Source organism: Cibotium barometz, chromosome 17 (assembly GCF_041138505.1).
Source record: "Cibotium barometz isolate CiBa-2024 chromosome 17, ASM4113850v1, whole genome shotgun sequence".
NCBI lineage: Eukaryota > Viridiplantae > Streptophyta > Polypodiopsida > Cyatheales > Cibotiaceae > Cibotium > Cibotium barometz.
The window spans coordinates 39,076,807-39,088,647 of record NC_141062.1 but is presented as its reverse complement, the minus strand read 5'-3'; positions in this window follow the sequence as shown (position 1 = coordinate 39,088,647).

Genomic DNA, 11,841 nt, shown 5'->3' with positions numbered 1-11,841 from the left:
CTCTCTCTCTCTCTCTCTCTCTCTCTCTCTCTCTCTCTCTCTCGTTGTGGGTGTATTGTATGCGTGTGTCTGTGTTGTATATGATTGTGTGTGTGTGTGTGTGTGTATGGATGTGATATAAGTGTATATGTATGTGTTTGTATGTGTGTATAATTTGGCACGATAAAGTACCTCCATTACCCTTACAAGAGCCATATCGCGCCCAACTACACAAACTTCTCTCTCTCTCTCTCTCTCTCTCTCTCTCTCTCTCTCTCTCTTTCTTTGTGAGTGTACTGTGTATGTGTGTGTCTGTGTTGTATACGATTCTCTCTATGTGTGTGTGTGTGTGTGTGTGTGTGTGTGTGTGTGTGAGAGAGAGAGAGAGAGAAATAGATTGTGTCCGTCTGTTCCTACATGTCTGTGTGTCCATGTGTGTGTGTGTGTGTGTGTGTGTGAGAGAGAGAGAGAGAGAGAGAGAGGAGCAAGAAAACTTACCTGTTGTTGCCATTACTTTTTGGTTACGTGGGCGTGGATGTTGCATTCTCTTTCTGTTTGTCATTGGAATCTCTCTCTCTCTCTCTCTCTCTCTCTCTCTCTCTCTCTCTCTCTCTCTCTCTCTCAAATATGAGAACCGTTAATAGTGGCATGAGGATTAAATAACTTTAAACGAGCCCACATGTGTAGTAATAAAATGGACACGTGTGATGTTGACTATTGACACGTGGGGTTTGTGAATATAAAAAACGACTCTTTTTTTATTCACAAAAAGATAATGTATGGTATGTGGATTCAGGCGCTTCGAACCACATGACGAGTCATGGGGAGTGGTTCAAGGAGATGAAAAACCCGGAAAGACCAGGTTTTGTGGAAACAGGGGATGACACTGCTCATCCAATTGCCCACGTTGGAGATGTGCCATTATCTATGCAGGATGGCAAAGTGAAGTACCTTGCAGATGTACTTCATGTACTGTTGAAGATTTCAAAGACAAGTGCAGGTTGGTTGCAAAAGGCAACAGAGTGGACAGAATGTTTACGTTAGATGTAGACATGCCTGAAATGAGTGCTGCGATGTTTGCAAATGGTTCAGGAGTTGTTGCAGACACAGACATATGGCATAAAAGAATTGGACATGTAAATGTGCAGAGATTGAAGTCTATGCAGACAAAAGGAATTGTGACAGGGCTGCCAAAATTTAAAGTGGAAGGTATGCACAAAATATGTGAAGCATGCCAATTTGGGAAGCAAACAAAGCATGTGTTTCCACGTAACAGATATGTGAGCAGAAATGCACTAGATGTTGTGCATTCAGATGTATGGGGTCCTACAAAGACCGTGTCTATGGGAGGCTGCAGGTACTATGTCACTTTCATTGATGACCACACAAGAAAAGTGTGGGTATATTTCATGAAGGAGAAGAGTGAGGTGTTCACTCACTTTCAGAATTTCAGGTTTTTGGTTGAAAAGCAAACAGGAAAAAATGTCAAGTGCCTAAGGTCAGATGGAGGGGGAGAATACTTCTCCAATGAGTTCTCTGAATTTTTGAAGAAGAATGGAATTCGGAGACGGTATACATGTAGATACACTCCGCAGCAAAATGGAGTTGCTGAGCGAAAAAACAGGCACATTGCTGAGATTGCGCGGGCATTGATGGAAGAGAAAAATATGCCGCATAGCTATTGGGCTGAGGCTGTTTCTACAGCAGTATACATCATGAACAGGACTCCAACTGCAGCCATACATGATGTAACTCCAGAGGAGAGGTTTACTGGCAGAAAACCAGATTTGTCTCATCTGAAAGTCTTTGGATGCATTGCATATGTGCATGTGCCAGATGAGCTGAGAACCAAGCTGGATCTGAAAGCTGAAAAATGTGTGTTTATTGGATATTCCCTTGAGCAAAAGGGATACAGGTGTTATAACCCTGCTACACGTGAGTTGAGGGTAAGCAGGGATGTTGTCTTTGATGAGATGAGCAGCTGGTATGCTGCTGAAAAAGAAGCTGTTGGGGATGATTTGAGTGGAAGTGTGGTTGCACATAATGCAGGTCAGCAATCACAGTCTTTGAGTGGACCAGGAGAGTCCTCATCTAGTGGGTCTATCGATAGACCATGGAGTGGCAGGCTGCGTCATAATACCAGTCCTGCAAATGTGATTAGTACATCACGTAAAGGAAAAGAGAAAGTGGTTGAGCCCCTTGGTATGCCTGACATTTCTGCAGGGCATTCTCATGTTGATGGAGAGTCTAGTGGCTCAGATATGAGCCTTGATGAGGAGCTTGGGATCCCAGCTATGAGAACACCTGGTGTAAAGAAGGCTATGGAAGCCATGAATGAAAAGCTGCGAAGATTAGGGAGAGTGAAGAACCCTGTGCAGAGATTTACATATGATGGTTATGTAGCACATCACTATGCATATATGGCAAAGGTTGTGCAGGTTGTAGAGCCCACATGCATTGATGAGGCTGTTGGAAATGTGTGTTGGGAGAAAGCTATGGATGAGGAGATGGATGCACTATATGGAAATGAAACTTGGGATTTAGTGCAATTGCCTGAAGGCAAGAAAGCCATTGGATGCAAGTGGGTGTACAAAGTTAAACATAACAGTGATGGAAGCATAAACAGGTACAAGGCTAGATTGGTAGCCAAAGGATATGCGCAGACATATGGGATTGATTATGAGGAAACTTTCAGTCCAGTTGCCAAGATGGCAACGGTGAGAGTTGTGATAGCAGTGGCTGCGTCAAAGCAATGGTCTTTACATCAAATGGATGTAAAGAATGCATTCTTGCATGGGGATTTGCAAGAAGAGGTGTATATGTTGCAGCCACCTGGTTATGAGGATGTGGGTCACCCCGAGCATGTTTGCAGGTTGAAGAAAGCCTTGTATGGCTTAAGACAAGCACCAAGAGCATGGTCTGACAAGATTTCTGAATATCTTGTCACTATTGGCTTTCATGTAGCCAATGCAGATTTCTCATTGTATGTGAGAGATGGTGATAGAGGAGTTGTGCTTGTTGTCATCTATGTAGATGACTTGATCATTACGGGGGACCATGATGCAGAGATCTTTGATGTAAAGATCTTGCTTAGACAGAAGTTCGAGATGAAGGATCTGGGGGAGCTCAGATATTTCTTGGGCATTGAGGTGATTAGGTCACCACATGGTATTGGATTACTTCAGAGACAGTATGGCTTGGACATGTTGTCCAAGTATGGTATGACAGGCTGTAAGCCTATTTCTGTGCCATTGGATCAGAATGGCAAGTTGAGTGCAGATTCAGGAGAGATCTTGGAGGATCCTACTATGTACAGACGCATAGTAGGAAGTTTGATCTACATGACGATCACCAGACCAGATTTGAGCTATGCTGTTGGGTTGGTGAGTCAGTTTATGCAGGTTCCACGGAAACCGCATTTGGATGCAGTGAGACGCATACTGAGGTATGTAAAGTCTACTTTGCATTGTGGACTATTCTATGAGACTGGGATAGAGATATGTGTACATGGGTACACGGATGCTGATTAGGCTGGTAGTATCTCAGACAGAAGATCTACCAGTGGATTCATGTTTTCTTTGGGGAGTGCTGCTGTGACTTGGAGCAGCAAGAAGCAGCCTACGGTTGCTCTATCGAGTACAGAGGCCGAGTACAGAGGAGCTGCTATGGCAGCATGTGAGGTAGCTTGGTTGAGAAAGCTACTTGCAGATTTGGGTCTATCAGTGGATAGACAGGTTGTCATTTTCTGTGACAACATTAGCAGTATACAGTTGGCCAGGAACCCAGTCTTTCATGCTCGTACGAAGCACATAGAGGTCCACTACCACTTCGTCAGAGAGAAGGTCTTGGCAGGAGACCTTGACCTTGTTTATGTCAGCACAGAGGATCAGGTAGCTGACATCTTCACCAAAGCATTGGGTACAGAGAAGCTCCGCAGATTCAGGGCTTCGCTTGGTGTACATGAGATGGAGTTGAGCTCGAGGGGGAGTGTTGAGATATCGAGCTCTAGTGAGGCGGTGGACACTGATGACCCGCCTGGGGGATAGGCCCCGCACTTACACCACTGGCATGGTTGGTGAGATCTTGGGTGATATGCGGCCAGTGGGATGACAGGCTGTGTGACAGCCACTCTAGAGACTGGCATAGTTATAGCGCCAGCTCATTTAGTCGGGTTCACACTATAGAGAACCCGTGTATGTATTGGTTGAGTACCTTTCATATTATTGTGTACTCTTATCTTGTATATGGTGTGTTGAGTGTTGAGTAGAGAAGAAGAAGATTTTCAGCCTCTCACCTTGTGTGTTCTCTATTAGGGTTTTGTGAGTGTGTGTGTGTGCTTGCAAGAGCTCAAGCTCTCTTCCCCCCTGCATCTTTTCAATGTAACCAACTCAATTTTAAGAATTGAGTTGTTTTTGTCCCTTAACAATGATTATAAGTTTCAATCATACTTAGACTGGTTAGAATCATGTCAATAATGGTTCTAGACACTGAGGAGGCTTATCATCTTGGTTGCTAATGGATTGCTCCTCAAAAGATAGCCCAAGAGCTTTGGACCAACAAGTGCTATAGGGAATTACAAAGTCGAGGAAATGCATGTCATGCTAAGGCCCAAACTGTATCAATTTATCAACCTTGTAACTAAGCACTTTAGATTGGCCATCTGGTCCTCAATGATGACGCATAATTTGAGGCCTCTTGTCACGCTAGTTTTGAGAGAATCTAAGATTGAGGAAACAGAATTGTATTTTATATATGACCAAAGGCACTATTACATTAACCCAGATGTTTTTCATCCTAACAAACCTAGTGTGCCCTTACTTATGAAGCGCTATGTGGATATCCAACATATAATCCCACAAATACATTATTAATTGATGATACCCCCTAAGAAGGCTATGTACAATCCCATTGAAACATGAATATCACCCCTTCCTTTCAAAGGTAATGCAGATGATGTTTATTTGTAAGAACAATTGATTCCATATTTAGATAGATTGTACAAATCAAAAGACTTTGTACAAGATTATGTAATGAGATATCCTTTTTTGTAATGTAATGTCTTCAACTATTCTATTCTCACTCAAGTAATGTGTCTTGGATGCATTTCAACTTGCTAATCCATATAATTTTGGCTATATATACTTTCCTAAGCGATCATCTCAACACACTAGCCCAGAGGAGCCCTCATATTGTAGCCGACCAATGTGTGCGTGAACCACATTCGTAATTCCAATGATACACTGAACTGGCGCCCACTCCTCATATGTACACATTTGCACAACCATAGACGTGAACAGTTTACATAGTGCGTTAGACCATTATGAGAAAATGAAAGATTGACAAGTGATAGATTAACTTACAGTTTGGTCTATGCGAGGGAAATTTTATGTCATCTGGATCCTCAAGCACAAGCTCATTATGCATATATATATGCTGCACTAGGACTTCCTTGATGGTTTTCCTTCTCCAGCCTCTATCTTGAAGTCTTTTACTCTTCCTTTCCATGACGCCCTAAATGTATTCTTGTTGCTTGTCTTTCTTCTCTTCCTTGACTGCATAAGGACCCATGTGCCCTTGGTGATTAGCACTTCATTGTCCACCACTGATTTTGCATCTTGAGAGAGTTGGATACAAGTATAACAAACACTGATGATCTTGGTCTCCTTGCCCTAGGATTGAATCATCTATTATGGCATTAGTGGGGTAAAATCGAGATGATATGAAACGAGATTTGCTACCCATCTTTTCAAGAAGAAATGGAGTACAAAAGCCTGAAGCTTTAGAAAATGGAGTGCAGCAGAATGTAGAGGAAATGAAAAGAGCGTGAGATATTGTTTAAGCCCAAGAGGAAGTTTGAGAGGGAGGGAATTTTCCCTCCTTTGCAAAGATGTGTATTTAATACATGGATTCGAATAGAAGTTTCCCTCCCTACAAAATTGTAGGTGTGTTTAATGCAATCGGGTGTGTGAAAAGTGACTATCAAGTGTAAGTAGAGTACATTTTGAGGTGAAAAAGAAAAGTTTTTGGATTTAGAAAAAAGAAATAACCTATTTTTCAATGTAACATTGCCTTCTTTCTTATTGGATGTGCTCCTTTTTCTCTCTGTACTAAAAGGCCCTACAAATGACCTCTTGAATGTCCTAATATTTTAAAGACTAGGTCTCATTCACGACATGTTTTGTAAAGTCTACGGGCATGTCTGCTACCCATGTGGATTGATGACAAGTGTCATGTAGGATGCTTCCTAGTCTGTAACTCTTTTGCCCCCTTAATCAAGCGTTAGTTTTTCTCATCATGGTGCACTAATTAAAAACTTCATTTTATAAAACTTTTCTTTGTGTTTTGTATAAATGGTCTTTGTAGAGGTCAATCACCAAACATGGTAATGCCAAGAAAGTTGTTGATTTTTGATGTAATGGTGTGCTTATAAAGCGTTGGTACAGTGGAGCACCAGATGGTTACAGAGAGCATGTCTATAAATGTGGAAGGCATGCGATGTCTTTTAGACCAAGGCTAATGTAGTTTCTTTCAGAATTGTTGAAGACCTTTGAGGTTGCAATCTGGTCCTCTATGAGAGATGTTAACTTGTGGCCTCTTGTCAAACTTATAAAAAAGGAGTACAATTTGCAAGGGCTTGGCAATGTCTACTTCAAGTTTATTTTTTCGCAAGGGCATTGTAGGGGAAGATGAAAGGTCACACACATCAGAGTCATCCTTCAGACCTACTTTTCTTGAAGCCATTTACAGTGCATGCTGAGTTTCATATTGCTTTTTATCCAAGGCACACTTTGTTGCTCAAAAAGTAGTGCTTGCTCAATCCAAAACATAATTGTATATCTCTAAGGACAGGTTGATGATAATGAGTTCATGAAATGTGTGTTTCCACTCGAGGGTGTTTTCCACTCATACTAGGACTATTCCAAAGTGTTTAGAGAGATACAATTGTGCTCAAGCTATGGAGGCAATTACTTGTTCTGGTCCGTGCATAATGTTGAAAAAAGAAGATGTCTTTGAAGTAAAGGATTGGTAGACACCTGAGGGGGGACGAGACATTCTGCGGGAGCTGTTTGAGAATCCCTTGCCACCACGCACATGGCAGGAGGTTGATGATAGATTCTTGAAGCTGCCACAACCAAAGAAGTGATAGTTGCTTAATACAATTTAAGAGAAGGACATGTTTCAACTTTGGAACACTTCATGATGTGTTGTAGCAAAGTCTTTATTGTTATTATGGCATAGCATAGCCTTGGGAAGATTACCATAGATATTTAATCCACAATCGCCATAAAAGATATACCTACGGGACGAACGGCCACTAGCCTGTGAATCAGGTGTCCCCTGAGTTACAGGAGGTACATCAGGAGTAAGCCGCTAACTCTCGTGATGTGATGTACCTGGGATAGGAGTCCTAAGCAAACAAAGACATCAAAAGGATATATATATTAAGAATTCTATAAGGATGACATTACTATTTTATCAATCGAGAAGCTTACCGATGCGCTGTAGTGTGTGCATAAGAAGAAGTCTCCACTCCTACATGTGGCTGGGAGGATGTACCCTCTCTAGGTCGTATGGGCATACTGAATCTCCCAAGAATCTCGATGGTGTCATCTAAACCCGCATCATCCATCTCCACATAATCTGCCATGGCCTCTGACACTGTATCTCTAGAAAGTCCAGTGCCTCGTAGCAAAGTCTTGATGATCACCAGCTTCACTTTACGGGTGTGGTCACTCATTGTATCTATATATTTAAAACAACTATATGTCAGACTAGAGATACATTGTTAGAGGAGAGCTCAATCTATCTAATCAGAAACATTGACTAAATAACTCCAAGTAGGATGCGTCCACATCTCAAAGTTTGCAAGAGTCATATATGGACTGTTGCAAAGAACGTCGAAGACTCATATATAGGATCCCATAATTTGGCCCATAGCAATGGCATCTATGTTCAAGAACATTATTTCTACTAGTAGCTACCCAAGTTTGCAACCCTCAAAACATTAAGAGACATTACTTAAGACCCAAGCATCAGAGCTTCTCCATGAATTATAACCTCTCTATCTGACTACCTCGCAATGTGGCTAGTAGCACCCTTTCTCTCTATCTCTCTATCCCCTATCAGCCCATGATCTTCCTCTCTCCACCTATGCTCTAGAATGGTGATGGTTAGCTAGCAGTGTTTGGAGTTCCTTCCTCTCTCCCTCACACTATCACCCTTTGCCACTGTAGTGACTGTAGTAGTGCACCTTGTCGATCGCCCATGGGTGACGAAAGTTAATTAGAGGCCATACAAGCTCCTCCTCCTTTCTTGGAGTTCCTTCCTCTCTCCCTCTCACACTATCACCCTTTGCCACTGTAGTGATTGTAGTAGTGCACCTTGTCGATCGCCCATGGGTGACGAAAGTTAATTAGAGGCCATACAAGCTCCTCCTCCTTTCTTGGTCTGTAGTATAAAAACACACACATACTCTTCCTCTTTCTTCATCGTGTGTGCGTGTGGCAGCTGTTCGTGCAAGGGCTGATGGCATTTGGTCATCCCTTTTTTTTATCAAAGGTCCAAGAATTTTTTTTAAAAAAAAATTAATGAGCTTGGACCTTGGTCCCACACAAAGCTATAATAAGGGTTATACCAACCATCCTCCAAGCACTATGATATGCAAGCCTTCCCAAGTTTACCTCTATATACCTGGCTACTCCCTTCTCAAGTGTGCGTCCCCCTACAGCTAGCAACAATATTCTCAAATGTGACATTAAACATGTATGCCTAAAAAACTATATTCGTGCAAATGTCCATCAACATTAGTGGTTGAATCTTAGTAGCTCTTTCCAAGATATTCTCCACCATAATGATGTCATGTGCATCATAGATGCCATGGACATTCTCAAGACTAAATCCAGAAGTGGCAGCCAAATAAAGAGTATGAACCAGGTAGAACCAGGATGATGGAGCACACAGCACTTTAGGCAGTGTAGACTGGAGACAGGCATGGAGAGCAAGTTGAAGGTCAGATGGCTGTCGGCTCTACAGGAAAAGGGTTGCTGGCTGCACACAAGGCTGTCGGCTGCTCACTGAGGTGGTCGACTGAACTAGAGGATGGCTGCACACAAGGCTGTCGGCTGCTCACTGAGGTGGTCGACTGAACTAGAGGATAGGGGCAGCAGCAAGCGCAAAAAGGAGGACCAGTCAGCTAGAAGGAAAAACCAGTCGGCTGTATTAAAACGCATTTATTGCATTTATGGCTGGCCGACCAACAGTCGGCCAGCATACCAAGTGTCTAAGACACATATAAAAAGCTAGTGTGCTCATCATTGAACTCATTCACTCCCTCTAGGGGTTTGGATCTTTAGGGGTCCCATAGGGGATAGATTTTTGGTGTGTTAGTGTCACGTAGGCTGTAATGCCTGTCCGACGGTAGACCGGATGGCCATGTCCGGGGTTCAGTGGGAGAGGACGCCCATGCGGAGTCATGGGCGGCCAGGCTAGTGTGGACGGCAGGCCACACACTATATAGCCTGGGGGATGAGGGGCAATCCTCATTCTTCCTCTATGGCTGGGTGGTGAGCCAGAGGCCGTCCCCTCTTGTGGTAACGCCCGTAGCGGCATTACGGATATGTAACACTAGTATCAGAGCATGGTTTGAGGGGATCGTGAGAGTCCGCGCGTGAACGGGGCACCGGAGCCCACTCGATGGTTTTCATCCACAATCTTCTCACCCTTATCTCGAATGGAGGGTGTGGAGGGAGGTGGCCAAGGAAGAATGGAAGGGAAGAACTCTTTCTCTCTCTCTCTCACTCTCTCTCCCCGTCACACACAGCAAGCAGCATCGCAGGTAAGCAAAGCAATTTTGTTTGTTTTTTTTTCTGCGTTGAATGGCTACGAAGGAATCTCAATCTGTGTGGAAGGGGGGGCGCAAGCTTTGAAACAAATGAAGAACCTGTGGGGGGGCGAAGAACAGCATGCCCCCACTGCGAAGATCAGCCCCACCAGCCCACGGCCACGTTGAAGAGCCTGGGGAGGGCGACTTGCGTTGAGTGGGGGGAGTGAAGAGCAGCCCCACTGCGAAATCAGCCCCACGCTTTTACTCACGACTTGCGTTAAAGAAGCTGCGTTAAACGGTCTCATGAAAATGACTGTTGAGGTGGAACGAACAGCCCAGGTGCGTTTGAGGTGGGGCGAAGAGCCCAGGTCACCGTCTGAGCCTTGCGTGACAATGGCTTGCGTTAAACGGCCTGCGTGGCCGGCCAAGCCAGCCAGGCCTAGGCAGCCAGCTAGGCGGCCAGCCATGGGCGGCTAGCTAGCGGCGACGGCCAGCCAGGCCAGGCGACGACCACCGGACAGCCGGCGACAAACGGCCAACCACCAGCGCTGCAGGCACCAGCGAACAGCAAAAAAAAAACCATATATTTTAATTATTCATTTTTAATTTGTTAAAAATGAAGCGGACGGCCAGCCCACACGGCCAGCCCAGCAGGCGGCCAGCCAGAGGCGGTGGCCAGACTCGACCCTAAGGACACTCCCCACGGGCGGGCGGCCACGCCCGAAGCGGTGAGGGTCGGCCCGGCCCGTTATTTTTTTATTTTATTTTTTTCAAAAAAAGAAAAAAAAAACAAAACACACAAAACAACGGTACACCCCACGAAACAAACCCAACACGGCTGTCGTGCCGTGTGGCCGTAGTGCCCGTTTTCCACGAAAGAGACCCATCGCACATGGCTGTAGCGCCACGTGCTAAGAGAGAGACAAAACCCACGGCCGTAGTGCCGAGTCCTTTGAGAGAGAGCCATTCTATGGCCGTTGTGCCTAGTGAACACGTCTATGGCCGTAACGCCTCGAAAGTAGCACATGTGGTGATCACACATTTGGTTCAGAGAGACTAAATTTAAGCTGAGCATAGACTTAGTATTGACCATCAAAGTCACGTAGTTTGGCTAGTGTAAGTTTAAAACTGCGGTGTGTTTTACTTGGGCTAAGAGGACTGGCAATGGCGTCAGTTGTGCCCAAATTAGACGAAGTGCTTATCACGAGAAATCAAGGTAAGCCTAATTGAGCCGTAGTGCTCATAACCCTTCACAATCTTTTAACAGTTGCTAGAAGATTGTGATAAACTTTGGCAAATGAGAATCATGTACAAGCGTAGTCTTGATGTGGTTATGCCTTGTGTCCAAACAAGTTGCTTACTGTTTGCAGCAACAAGAGAGCCTTGGCCCGTAGAGGCAAGCTGGCCTTTGTTGGTAGTAATAACAAAAGAGTGTCACTACTTGGGCCTATAGAGTAGTGACTAGTTTGATTTAGTCACGTAGATTGCCTTGTAAAAGTAATCCCTAAGGTGTGTATTACTTGGGATAAAAGGGCTAGCAGTGCTGCTAGCAGTACTCAATTGAATGGTTTATCTAGGAGTACTAATCTGAGGGATTAGCATACGCCTAGATAATAATAGCAGATTTAGGATTGATTTGTAAAAATCAAAGGTAAATCTGAAGGGGTATAGTCTTGAGATGTAATGCTCAATGCCCTTATAGAAGTTGATCGACGAAGAGAACTGTTCTTAAACTTACTAGCATGGTTTTCTCTTCTTTTTATTGCCATGCGTCGACATCCCACTGCTCGAGAGTTTGTGGTGATCTTTCGAGGGGGGAAAGAGCCTTTTTATATGTCACATCAATTGGTTTGGTGGTAATTTGATGGTATGGGACATCAAATTCTCACGGAATCGATTGTAGTCTTGGTGGAATGGGACGCCAAGGCTTGTGCATGTAACTTGACTCTTTGGCAGGTCTGTATGTACACTTGTCTGTAGTGATAAAGTGTGCAAGATAAAATTTAAACTTTGAAAATTACCAAATATAGCCATAAGAT